The sequence below is a fragment of the Oryctolagus cuniculus genome, unplaced genomic scaffold (assembly GCF_964237555.1).
Source record: "Oryctolagus cuniculus unplaced genomic scaffold, mOryCun1.1 SCAFFOLD_52, whole genome shotgun sequence".
Taxonomy (NCBI): Eukaryota; Metazoa; Chordata; class Mammalia; order Lagomorpha; family Leporidae; genus Oryctolagus; species Oryctolagus cuniculus.
The window spans coordinates 96421-111022 of NW_027208350.1; the positions used below are offsets into that span (position 1 = coordinate 96421).

The window sequence follows — 14602 nt, forward strand, 5'->3', positions numbered from 1 at the left end:
ATTACTTTGTTGTGAAGATGTATCTTAATTTGATATGCTCAAATTTGTATATTTTATTTTTGTTACTTGTGCTTTTGGAATCTTATGCAAACTGTTGTCTCTGCTAATGTTTTACAGTTTCTCATATGTTTACTTAGGTTTTGGGTTTTTTTTTTAACATACATAATTTTATTACAAAATTTTTTTTAAAAAAACAACACAGAATGCAACATCCTAACAAAAAATCCAAATTTACAAATGATACTAATTCCTACAACTTTGCTGCGCTACCATACACAAGTCAAGAAATTAAAGAAACCATTAAATATTTAGGAACATTCAACATCAGAAGCTTTAAAATCTAACTGTATGTAGTAGCCCCTCAAAAAGCTACAACCTGCATTTTTTAAAAAAAGTATTTTCTCTACAAAGAATCTTATCAGCTATACAAAAATCTGTACAGTTTTTTTATACTGAAGCTAATATTGAGCTGCACTTGAATTCACATTCTTAGCAAAACAACTGCCTGAGCACACACGCACACTCCACACTCATCATTACAGGATAGCCATTTATTCTTCATCTTCATCCTCTTCCTCATCATCTTCATCTTCTTCTTCTTCCTCTTCTTCCTCCACATCTTCAGGTTCATTCTTCTTGTTTGAGCCTGTGGGCCTACCAGGGCCCTTCTTTCCCGCTTCACTTTTGCCCTTGGCACGGTATGCAGCAATATCCTTTTCATATTTCTCCTTTAGCTTAGCTGCTTTCTGTTCATATGGTTGTTTATCTTTGGCTGAGTGTTCAGACCGCATCTCACCCAATTTTTTTGCAGTGTCCCCAATGGACAGGCCAGGGTGTTCACTTTTGATCTTTGGGCGATGTTCAGAGCAAAAGAGAAAGAAGGCAGATGGTGGTCTTTTAGGAGCACTGGGATCCTTTTTCTTTCCCTTCTTATCACCCTTGGGAGGAACGTAATTTTTCATCTCCCTGTCATAACGAGCTTTTTCACTTTTTGCCATATCTTCAAACTTGGACTTTTCCTTTGCAGACATGGTCTTCCATCTCTCCGAGCATTTCTTAGAGAATTCTGCGAAATTGACCGAAGAGTCAGGGTGTTTCTTCTTGTGCTCTTCCCGGCACGTCTGCACAAAGAAGGCATAGGAGGACATTTTGCCCCTTGGCTTGTTGGGGTCTCCTTTACCCATGACGACGGAATGGCGGCCACCTGGTGTGAGTTGTTCCTCAGACTCCCGCAGAGCGGCCAGATCCGACGGCATTGCTTCCTTCCCTCAGCTCCGGCATGAACTCAGGATGTGAGGGCGATCTGGCTGCGACATCTGTCACCCCATTGATCGCCAGGGTTGATTCGGCTGATCTGGCTGGCTAGGCGGGTGTCCCCTTCCTCCCTCACCACTCCATGTGCGTCCCTCCTGAAGCTGCGTGCTGGGTCGAAGAGGACGACCTTCCCCGCTAGAGGAGGACCGGTCTTCGGTCAAGGGTATACGAGTAGCTGCGCTCCCCTGCTAGAACCTCAAAACAAGCTCTCAAGGTTTTGGTTTTATATTTAGACTTTTAATTAACCTTGAGTTGCTTTTACATAGTGTATGAGGTGTTGGGGTATCTTTTCAGGCTTCTACATATGGATAATCACTTTCCTTTAAACCATTTGCTAAGGGGATTCTTCTTTCTCCTGTTTGTTTTCTTTCCTTTATTAAATAGGGGTTGGCTGTAGAAAAGTCAGTTTATTTCAGCTGCCTATTTTTTCCATTGAACTATGTGTCTGTTTTTCCAACAGTGCTAACACTGCTTCTATTTTTTTTAAGATTTCTTTATTTGAAAGGCCAGATGCTTCTTCCAAGTCTCTCATGTGGGTGCCAGCACCCAAGAACATGGTCCATCTTCCACCAATTTCCCAGGTGCATTAGTAGGGAGCTGGATTGGAAGTGGAGAACCTGGTCTTCGAGCAACAACATATGGGATACATGCACAGCAGGACAAGGCATTAACCTACTACACCACAGCATCAAACCCTTCCTTATTTACTTCTGCTGTGATCTTTCATTATTCACTTTTCTACTGCCCCACAACTTGACTCATTCCTGTTTTTTTTTTTTTTTCTGGGTCCTGGAGGATGGTAGTAGGTTGCTTCTGGGATATCTTTTTTATGTTAGTAGGTACTTGGTAATCTAAAATCATAGTTTTTACTTTCTATATTTCTCTGTTAATCACGAGGACCTTCTAGATGACAGCAGAAAATGCTAGCAGAAATGAGGATATATTAATTTGCTAAGAAAATACCACAGAGAATATGATTTAAATCATGGAATTTTACTTCTCAGAGTTGTAGAGCTTGAAAATATCAGATCAAGGTGCTAATAGGCTCGATTTTTCCAGAAGCCCTTCTCTGATGTGACAGACACATCTATCATTTGATCTGCTTAAAAGCACTTTCTTCAGGTAGAGTTATGTTGGTGGTTAGCACTTCAGTGTTTGAGTTTTAGGGAGGCACATTTCAGTCCACAACAGCAAAGGGGCCTTGTGGTCTACTTCAATGACAGCCATCTCTGCGGAGGATAGAAAGTTTGAAATCAGCATTAGGATTTCTCACATTATTACTGTCAGTGCTATCTCCATCAAATGTGCATTCATGTACACACAAACAAAACTACCTGTACACATAAACACATTCAACAGTGGAAATGCCTGATGGTTGTGTACAGATAACATCAATATAATAATCCATAATATGGCCTATTAGCAGACATTAAAAAGAGAATTAGAAAGAATGACAACAAAATCTGCAGTTACCTATATTTATGTCTATATGTATGATATTCAGTATTTATAGTTGCTAAAAGATGAATACTGATGTGTGGAAATAAAAGCTAAACCTTACCTTGCAATATTGCAGCCTAGTCTACATGAAAGATGTCTTCCTAAAACCATTCCCTGGGCCCACTCTGTGGCATAGTAGATTAAGCATCCACCTGCAGCACCAACATCCCACATGGGCACCAGTTTGAGTCCCTGCTCCTGCACTTCCAATCCAGCTCTTTGCTAATGGCCTAGGAATGCAGTGGAATATGCCCTGAGTGCTTGGGCCCCTGCACCCATGTGAGAGACCTGGAGGAAGCTGCTGACTCCTGGCTTCTGGCACCTGGCTTCAGATCGGCCCAGCTCCAGCCATTCTGGCCATTTAGGGGTGAACCAGTGGATAGCAGACCTCTCTTTCTCTTGCTCTCTATATCTGTCACTCTGCCTCACAATAAATAAATACATTTTTTAAAAACTTTTCCCTTTTTAAATTTCTTAATTGTTTTAAAGATTTATTTATTTATTTATTTACAAGTCGAGTTACAGACAGAGAGGAGAGCCAGAGAGAAAGAGAGAGGTCTTTCATCTGATGTTCACTCCCTAATTGATTGCAACTGCCATAGCTGTGCTGATCCGATGCCAGGAGCCAGGAGCTAGTTCCAGGTCTCCCAGATCGGTACAGGGGCCCAAGGACTTGGGCCATCTTCTACTACTTTGCCAGGCCATAGCAGAGAGCAGGATCAGAAGTGGAGCAGCTGAGTATTGAACCGGCCCCCATATGGGATGCTGGAGCTTCAGGCGAGGGTGTTAACCTGCTCCACCACAGCACCAGTCCAACATTTTAAATTTCTGATACTCTAAAGTAGCAAAGGACTGCATTACATCTAGGAAAGATGTATTTAAAAATTATAAATCTAGTGCATTTTAGCAGAAGTCCTAACAAATACTTCTGATTTTCTCAACATTATGTATAAATAAATGATAGAATGAGTCATTGTCAGATTAATAGAAGGAGTTTGAGAGGATTGTCTCTCTTTCAATTGTGTTGAATAGTTTGAGAAGCATTAGTTCTTTAAAAGACTTGTAGAATTCAATAGTGAGGCTGTCTGATCCTGGACTTTTGCTTGTTGGGAGGGTCTTTATTACTCATCCAATCTCTGTCTTGGTTTTTGATTTGTTTAGCTTTTCTATGTGTCTTCATGACTCAATTTTGGTATATTGTGTATGTCCAGGAATCTGTTGATTTTTCCTCTAGGTTTTCCAATTTGTTAACCATCACAACAGATGCCCGCATCATATATTGCAGTGCTAATCTGAGTTTTGGGTACTCCACTTCCAAATCAGTTTCATGTTAATATCCCTGGGAAGCAATGGATAATAGCTCAAATTCTTTCCTTCTTGTCATCTAATTTGGAGAACTGTAACCTCAATGGGGACTTGAAACCTGGTCTTGCACAGTGGTAGCCATATAGAAAGTGAACCAGCAGATGGGAGATCTCTCTGCTTCTCTTTCCTTCTCTCTTTGTCTCTGTGTCTCTCTGCCATTTTTTATCATATTAAAATATTTAATTACTTATTTGAAAGAGTTACAGAGAGAGGGAGAGACAGAAATCTTCCACCACCTAATTCATTTTTGAGATGACTTTAATAGCCAGAGTGTGGCCAGGTTGAAGCCAGGAGCTTTTCCTGCAATGTGCGTGGCAGCATCCCAGCCACTTGGGCCAACTTTCCCTGCTTTTTCAGTCCATTGGTAAGGAGCTGGATCAGAAATGGAATAGCTGGTACTTGAACTGGTGCACGTAGAGGATGCCAATGTAACAGATAGCAACTTTGTCCACTGCACCACAACCACCAGCTCCTCTTTCTGCCTTTCCAATAAATAAATCTTTTGAAAAAGAATTTAAGGTAGTAAAAGTAATCATGACTGAGCAATGACAAATTTATTGAAGTGATCGACTTTCTTAAAGGTCTATTTATGAATTTGAAAGGCAGCACTAGAAAGAGAGAGTGGGAGAGATGGATCTTCCTCCTGGTTTGTTCGCTCCTCAAATGGCTGCAGTGACTGTGGCTAGGCCAGACTGATATCAGGAGCCAGGGGCTTCTTCCAGGTCTCTCACATGGGTGCAGGAGCCCCAATATTTGAGTCCCCCTGTGCTGCTTTTCCAGACACATTAGCAGGGAACTGGATCCGTTTGGAGCATTAATGTCTATGATACTCTCCTTGCAGTTGAAGGATTTAGAATCCATTTCAATTATGGGTGGGCCAAGTACAACAGCTCCCAATTGTCCAAGGTTTGGATTAGATGGGTTCTGAGAAATTTTGTTAAAATAGTTATTAATCATAACTCTCAGTTTAAGCTTTTCTTACCAAATTTTCATGTTTGCTGATGTTTATATCTATGGGAAAATTGGGTCTCTGGATTGTAACCAATGAAAGCATCCAGACTAACAGTAATAAGGTCAACAGTCAGCAGAATGATGTCCAGCTGAACTGAAATAGCTTTTCTTATTTGGTAGAGGGGTTACCTCCTACATTATACTGACATACTGACATAGACAGTAGATATTGGAGCCTGTCTCTTCTGCCAAATGGAGAATGCCGCATTTTGATCCATCATATATATATTTATATATTATAATATATATTATATATTTCTATACATAATATAGAATTACATATAATTATCATAAATATATAATATATAATTATATATAAATATTATATATGAATTTATTTATATATAAATATATAATTATTTCTGATCCAGCTCCATACCAATGGATTGAAAAACCAGTGAAAGATGGTCCAAGTGCCTGGGTTGCTGCCACACACATTGGAGGAGGAGCTCCTGGCTTCAACCTGGCCACACTCTGGCTATTGAAGTCATCTCAATAATATATATATATGATATATATAATAGTTATAATAAATTATATAATATTATCTGTTTATAATTATTATATATTATATAATATATGATAAAGCATAATATATTTTATATATGAATATATTTATATACATAAATATATATAAATAAATGTAAATATATATATATATAGAATTTATTTACGTATTTGACAGGTGTACTTACAGACAGTGAGAGGAAGAGACAGAGAGAAAGGTCTTCCATATGCTCATTTACTCCCCTAATGACTGCAATGTCTGCAGCTGGGCCAATCTGAGCTAGGAGCTTCTAGGTCTCCCATATTTTGGCAGGGACCAAAGCACTTGGAACAGCTTCTACTGCTTTCCCAGGCTATTGCAGAGAGCTGGATGGGAAAAGGAGAAATGGGGACTAGAACTGGTGCTCATATGGGGTGCCAGCACTGCAGGTAAAGGATTACACCACTGCACCACAGTGCTGGCCCCAGTCTATCCTTTATTAAGGAGATCTCAGTAATCATGTTCAGGTATTGCTGTCCTATATTCATGGCCAAAGTCCTAGCAGGCAACATGGTTTGGAGAATCGTAAGCACAAGGTGTGTAGGAGACTTCATTTCTCATACAGCACAGTTAATAACAAGGTTCCAAGAGGGGAAATTACTTGCATCATAGTCTTTGAGAACTAATGGACATCACAGGTGATCTAAAGAATTTAGAAGGTTTGTGAGCCCCTAGAGTGAAAAAGTCACTGGGAGCACAAGGACAGTGCCTAGAGTTTATTTTGATGGATTTTAGCCCCTTTCATTGGAGGGAGGCCCGAAGAAGCTGGACTGATTAGTAAACCTCAGAAGTGTCTTTTCAATGTGAAGGCAAACTGAGACTGAGGGGTTTTTGGAAAAATGTTGAACAAAAGACATTTCCCACACGTGGTTAAGACACATCATTTATCTACTGATTTTCATCAGATCTGTTAACATTAGGTATAAGGTACAGTGGACATGGTGGATGGCATATAGCAATATGATTTTAGTAATATATCATGAGGTGCTTTTTTTAAATGGATTTAGCAGGTAAAATTGGGCTACCTAATGGGATGTAGCTGGAATAATCACCTTTTTGTTAAATAAATCTGAGGTAATAAATGTTAGTGTATGAAGACATTGAGTTTTCTTTTATTGGGCCTTCTTGGTTATTTCAATCTGGGATCTGCGAATTCTCATTTTCTTTATTTTATTCCTCATCATGTCGGACCAACTCTGCTGCTTTGGGGATTTTTTTAGTACATCTGATATTTGGAAATTTAGACAATAGTATAGTTAAAATGAGATGTACCAAGTAAAGTATTTATTTTTATTCTGATACATATTTTGGAATTCTTCTAAAATTCCTATTGAGTATCCTTGTTAAATTTAGTTGCATCCCAGGTTAAGACTTATTGGAGGCAGGCTCCATGGCTCAATAAGCTAATCCTCCACCTGCGGTGCAGGCACACCAAGTTCTAGTCCTGCTGGGAGAGCCAGATTCTGTCCCAGTTGCTCCACTTCCAGTCCAGCTCTCTGCTATGGCCCAGGAGTGCAATGGAGGATGGCCAAAGTGCCTGGGCCCCGTACCTGCATGGGAGACCAGGAGGAAGCACTTGGCTCCTGGCTTTGGATCAGCGCCATGTGCCAGCTGCAGCACACTGGCCGCAGCGGTCACTAGGGGGTAAACCAACAGAAAAAGGAAGACCTTTCTCTCTGTCTCTCTCACTGTCCACTCTGCCTGTCAAAATAAAAAATAATTTTTATAAAAAGACTTATTGGAGCCACTTTAGTGATTACACCCATGAAACTTTGTTAATAAATGCAAATAGAACCTGGGAAAATTGATGTATATCTTATGCTGTAGAGACTTAAGATTGAACATCTTTTTTATCTTTTTTAATTATATAATTTAAAAACAAAATTTAGATTTTTTTTTTTTACTTTACTAAGTCACAGCTCTGGCCCCATTAATATGACTTAACAATGTTTTTTCCTCTCAGACTTATCTCTATTGTTTCAGTTAACTGCATGCCTTTTCTTTACATTCAGATTCCCTCAGCTGTCAAAGCTTATTCATCTTAATTCTGTTGTTCCTATTTCCCTCCCTTTTATTCTGTCCCTAGGCTAATTGAGATCATGATTCTCCATTCCTTCTGTGTGGTGTCACAGTAGGCTTGAAGTGTTCTTTTTCTCTTCTGATTTCTAAAGAAAGAAATTATGTATTCCCCCAGTTTAGATATTTTAATAATGCACTCTAAAACAAAGGTTAAATGTTCTTAATTTGACAAGAATTTTCGGGGCCAGTGGTGTGGCATAGTGGGTAGAGCCACCACTTGCAGTGCTGGCAGCTCATATGGATCCAGATCTCTGCTATAGCCTGGGAAAGCAGTAGAAGATGGCCCAAGTCCTGGGCCCCTGCACCCATGTGGGAGACCTGGAAGAAGCTCCTTGCTCCTGGCTTTGGATTGGCACAACTCTGGCCATTGCAGCCAACTGGGGAGAGAACCAGTGGATGGAAGACCCCTCTCTCTTCTCTGCCTCTCTCTGTGCAACTCTGACTTTCAAATAAATAAATAAATCTTTAAAAAAAGATTTTTTTCTAATTTTAGATTTGTTCTACTTCATTGCCACTTCAGGGTGTGTGTAAGGAGTGCATATCCAGTTTTTCTATTTTGGAATTTGGGGATTTTGTATTAGCTCTGCTGTGTATTCATTTTTCTTGAGCATTGGTGATATCTTCTCCTTAGTTGTATTAAGAGAGAGAGCAATAGCCCTCATGTCTTTTTAGGTAAGTAAGACATATTAAAAACAGAGCATTCAGTATACATTCATAGTATTTTGACTTGTTCAATTGATTTTCCTGACCTCCCTTGGATATTCTTGGTCTTTGCTGTACAACTTTCTATACTCATTAATTCTTTGATATTCCCAAATCCAGAAAATGAATGACTCAACAGCTGTGTTCCTGTATTTGCTGGGATTCAGGGTAAGAAGCAAAGTGGAGGTGTTCAGGAATCTAAAGTTACATGCTACATAGGAAAGCACATCATTTCCTATACAAAGTGACTGGGAAATCCAGAATCTTTTGCACACATATTGGATCCTGAACTATTACTGACCTATTCAGTAAGATTTTAATGTATTTATTTTCTGTGTGTGTGTTTGTATTTCTAAGTAAACTCTGCTGGGCTACTTAACATTAACATGTATTGCAGAATTCTTTCATCAGTTTTTACTTTTAAAAAGTTTCTCTTTCAGTTTTATGGGAGAGGGTAGAAGTTTCCTGCTATGTAACTGAAAATTCATTCATTCATTAAAGTTAAAAATATTTGTTGCAAATTGGTAGAATACTATTAATTCTCATGTGATTTACATGAAACTAAATACATTCTCTATTTTGTTTTGCTTAAAATTTCTGCATGTGTGGACTTCTTTTTTCCTTCTTGCCCCAAATCCCTTTGTGTATTGGGATGGCAAATGGGTTTTACACTGGAGAAAACATGTTATTTTGGCAAAGAAGTACTTAGCCTTCCTGCTTCAAGTATTCAAATATTGCATTGGAAATCAGTATATTTGTTTACTGTACAAATGTCCTTCATACAATTTTGTAATCTTCTGGGATGGGAGAGGAAGCAGGAAATAGGAGGATTATGGGTGGGAGGGATGTTTTGGGGGAGGGGAAGCCACTGTAATCCAAAAGCTGTACTTTGGAAATTTATATTTATTAAAAAAATTAAACAATTTTGTAATCTTCATCTTCCTTTTTATTTCATCCTTTTTTTAAAAAAATTCATTTATTTTACTTGAAAATCAGAGTTACACAGAGAAGGAGAGAGAGAGAGAGAGAGCAGTCTTCCAACCGCTGGTTCACTCCCCATTTGGCCACAATGGCTGGAGCTCTGCCAATCCAAAGCCAGGAGCCAGCAGCTTCTTTTGGGTCTCCTATGCAGGTGCAGGAGCCCAAGGGCCTGGGCCATCCTCTACTGCTGGATAGTAAGTCTTACTTGCCTAAAAAGATGGATAGTAATTTGAGTAGCCAGGACTTGAACTGGCACCCAATTGGAATGTCAGCACTGCAAGCCACAGCTCTACTTGCTACTCCACAGCATCGGCCCCCTAAATTCTTATGAGTATTGCTACACGATTGGAATTTATAATTGATAATGCTGAACAATTGAAACTGTCTTATTTACAATTGTAGGACTGGATATGGCAGTTCTACTTGAAGTAAAGTATGTAGCCTGCTTATTGTATGATTTTCGGAAAAGCATGTATTTATATATAACAGCAGATCTGTTAATCATTTAAAAGTGAATTGTCATGATTACCCAGATGTAAAGAATGCAATATGTGCTAATGAGTTAGCAGTCACAGACATTTAGAATTAGAGGGATTTTAGAACTTTTTCAATACTGCAGTTTTTATGAAAAACTAATAATTTTTTTTATTTGACAGGTAGAGTTATATACAGTGAGAAATCAGAAAGGCCTTCCTTCCATTGGTTCAGTCCCCAGATGGCTGCCACAGTTGGAGCTGTGCCCATCCAAAGCCAGGAGTCAGGTGCTTTCTCCTGGTCTCCCATCCGGGTGCAGGGCCCAAGCACTTGGGCCATCCTCTACTGCCTTCCCGGGCCATAGCAGAAAGCTGGACTGAAAGAGGAGCAACCAGGACTAGAACACTTTGCCCATAAGGGATACCAGCACCACAGGTGGAGAATTAACCAAGTGAGCCACGGCGCTGGCCCCCGATAAATTTACTCTTAACAAAATATCAAAATATCTTATTTAGTATAAAGTTAGTAGTGAAAAGAGACTACCTTGTTGAACACAGAAATTTGAGATTATATTTCTTGGTATTAATTTGCATCTTAAGGCTTATTGCCTAGTTTATTTCAATATTTCAATCTAATATTACTAATAATATCTTGTACTTAGTGGTTCACTGTGTGCCAGACAATATTCTTTTGATTTTTTAAAAGATTTATTTATTTATTTATTTGGAAGTCCGAGTTACACAGATAGTGAACAAGAGGAAGAGAGAGAGTTCCTCCATCTGCTTTTTCATTCCCCAGATGACCTAAAAGGTCAGAGATATGCCAATCTGAAACCAGGAGCCAGGACCTCTTCAGGGTCTCCCATGCAGATTCAGGGGCCCAAGGACTTGGGCCAACTTCCTACTGCTCTCCCAGGCTATAGCAGACAGCTGAATGGAAAATGGAGCAGCCTGGACTTGAACCGGCCTCCATATGGGATGCCCCCACTGCATGCAGTGGCTTTACTAGCTACACCACAGCACTGGCCTCAAGACAATGCTCTAAAATGATGCATTAATTATTCCCAAATATTGAAAAGTGGCATGGTACACATTTAAATGTGTTGTTTTGTACTAGTTGTAGAAAGAGTTTAAAATATATTTAGATTTAAAAATGTAAGCTTTGATCTAAAGGTTTACTTTCCCTTAAGGTGCCTGTTTGGAAACTGAGAGATCATTGAAGTCTCAAGATAGAGTACAACTGATCTTATCCAAGCCTCCTTTATCACATGAGGATGCTAAATGCCAAGCCCAGAGAAGTAAAGTGAATTGTTCAAGGTCACATAGGTAAGTTGTGGCAGGGATAATTCTGTATTAGCATTAGGTATCCTGATACATAGGCCACTGTTCTGTCAATTTTGTACTCCTTCTGGAGTTAAAGATTCTAAGTTGTGGAAAATTGAATTTGGAAATTTAGTGGTTGCTATGTTGTTATGGTGAGAAATTTCTGTGTATAGCTATGAGTTGCTTAAATTTTATTCAATATATTTTTCTAGTATGTTTGCTATTTATTTGAAATGTATAACAAATAGCTTCATCTATTTGCCAAAAGAATTTTTTAAAGATTTATTTATATTATTTGAAAGTCAGAATTACACAGAGAGAGAAGGAGAGGCAGAGAGAGTGGTCTTCCATTCACTGGTTCACTCCACAGTTGGCCTCCATGGCTGCAGCTGTGCTGACTGGAAGGCAGGAACCAGGAGCCTCTTCCTGGTCTCCTATGCAGTTGCAGGGGCCCAAGGACTTGTACCATTTTATAGTGTTTCCCAGGCCATAGCAGAGAGCTGGATAGGAAGTGGAGCAGCCAGGTCTTGAACTGATGCCCCTATGGAATACCAGCACTGCAGGTGGCAGCCTCACCCACTATGCCACAGTGCCAGCCCTTGCCAAAAGAATTTATAGAAGCTATTCCATATATACACTTAACAATTATTTAGTTACTTGACATGAACTATCCCTGCATATTTGAAAATTTTGAATGGTATCACTTGGGTTTTAAGAATGTTATATTTTAGGTCTCTTAATATTTTTAGTGATGATGTTTTAAAGGCCCTTCCTGTTTTATGAAAAATGATAAGGATTTTGTTTTACAATGGCCATAGTATTACTACTTAAAGCAATAGATTAAATAAAACTTTTAAACAAAGTCATTTAATACTAAATTCTAACACACTGGTATATTTTAAAGTGAGAAACTGGATTTCTTTCAGATATTCTAAAGAAGAATGATAATCAAAATTGAAGACATCTACAGTTTTTAATCACTTGTTTTAAATATTGGTCATAATGGTCCAATTTTGAGTTTAATTTTAATTAGCTTTTAAATGATTCAATATGTTTTATAGAAAAAATTCGGAGAACATAATTATATACTCAACCTCCCTCCCTTCTTTTTCCTTCTTTGTCATTTTTTTTAGCTTATGAAATGACATTTTCAGTTTACATTACATTAAAAAGGGTTCTTGAATCAAGGGACAAGTTTAACAGGCAAAAAGCAAAAAGATCGTAATTTAGAGGGAATACAGACAATGGCTCTAAACAATATTTGAATATCACATCTAAACAATATTTGAATAAATTGATAAATATTTTAATTTCTCCTACTAAAATGCTCAAAGTCTTTAATTATTTATCAAATATTAGTGCAAAATTATGGATTTAAATGATCCCAAAAAGTGATGAATTTTTGTGTAATAAAGTCCAATTTTTGTCAAGGCTTTTTGACAGTTTCACAGAAAACTTATGTTTGTGAATGGGAAGAATAATACCAAAATATCCATACTACCAAAAGCAATTTGCAAATTCAATGTAATCCCAATCAACATACCAACGATGTTCTCAGAGCTAGAAAAAATGATGCTAAAATTCACATAGAAACATGAGAGATGCTTAACATCTAAAGCAATATTATAAAGCAAAAAAAAGCTGGAGACATCACACCATATTTTAAGACATATTACAGGGGTCAGCACTATGACAAAGCAGGTAAAGTCACCGTCTGCAGTGCTGGCATCTCATATGGGTGCCAGTATGTTTCCCAGCTGCTCCACTTCTTATACCCCTCTCTGGTATAGCCTGAGAAAAAAGTAGAAAATGGCCAAAGTCTTTGGGCCCCTGCACCTGCATAGAGACCTGGAAGAAGCTCCTGACACTTGGATTCAGATCAACAGAGCTCCGGCCATTGTGGCCATTTGGGGAGTAAACCAGTGGATGGAAGACCTCTCTCTCTCTCTGCCTCTACCTCTCTGTAACTCTGCCTTTCAAATAAATATACTGCAAAAAAAAAAAAAAAAGAAGAAGTGTTAGCACTGATATAATAACAGACACATAGTTCAATGGAAAAGACTTGGTAGCATAGAAATAAACCCAAATTTCTACCAGCAACTCATATTTAACAAAGGAACTAAAATGAACTGGAGAAAGAAGAATCTCTTTCACAAGTGGTGCAGAGGAACTTGATTATCCATATGTAGAAGCCTGAAAAGAGACTCCAACATCTCTTACACTATGTGAAAGTGAACTCACAGTGAATTAAAATGTAATCATAAGACCCAAACCCAAGTAAACATAGGGAAACTCTAAATATTGTCAACACACAATAGCTTTTGGGTAAGATTCCAATAGCAATAGTCACAAAAATAAAAACAGAGACATTTGAGTATATCCAACTAAGATACTTCTTCACAACAAAGTAAACATCAGAGTGTAGATACAATGAACAGATGGCAGGAAAAATTAAAACTCTGAATGTTTACAGATTTCCAGAACATTTACATGAATTGGAAAAACTCCAAAAAATACAGTGAAGAAACAGGCAAGGATCTGAATAGACATTTCTCAGAAGAAATGTACATGGTCAAAACATGTGAATATGCCCGATGTCACTAGCCATTATGTAAATATAAATCAGAACACCATATCAGTCTCCAACACCTGTGGGAGAATACAACACTCAGGTGTTTGTGTGTGCAGCAAGTGGGTTTAGAGGACCCTGTTCACCTCTGGAGAGCAGAGCCTACAGGGAGGTAAAGAAACCTTACTGCGCAGGGGCATGCTAATCTTCTCTGTATCATTCCAATTTTAGTATATGTGCTGCCGAAGCGAGCACATGTGCTGCCGAAGCGAGAAAGAGATGAAAAGAATTTATCTCAGCTAGCCACTAATATTCAAGAAACAAGGTCTTCAGGAAAGCCAACTCAACTGACATTTTCATGTCATTGTTAAATAAAGGAAAAATTATCTAGGTTCAGCAATACGTAGTTTATAAGAGAAAGACTACAGAGTAATTTCCTTGGCATAGAAATAACTTTGTCTTTTTTTTTTTTTTTTTTTTTTTTTTTTTTTTATCCATGAGGGCTTGCTATCACCACCACACACCCACATCCCATATACAAATGCCTGGCTTGAGTGGTAGCTTCTCTGCTTTGAGGCAAGTTTCTGCTAGTGTGCACCCTGGGAGGAGACGGAGGATGGCAGAAGTGCTTGGGTCCCTGCACCCAAATGGGACATCCAGAATGAATTCCCAGTTCCTGGTTTTGGCTTGGTCAAGCTTTGGCTATTGCAAGTGTCTGGGGAGTGAAGCAGTGGTTCC

The 14602-nt window shown here is 38.6% G+C and overlaps 2 pseudogenes; both read right to left on the minus strand.

Annotated features, from left to right (window-relative positions):
• Positions 1-270: 270 nt before the first annotated feature.
• LOC138848301 (high mobility group protein B2 pseudogene) lies at positions 271-1256 on the minus strand (annotated as a pseudogene).
• Positions 1257-14051: 12795 nt separating this feature from the next.
• LOC138848305 (U6 spliceosomal RNA) lies at positions 14052-14119 on the minus strand (annotated as a pseudogene).
• Between the last annotated feature and the right edge of the window lie 483 nt (positions 14120-14602).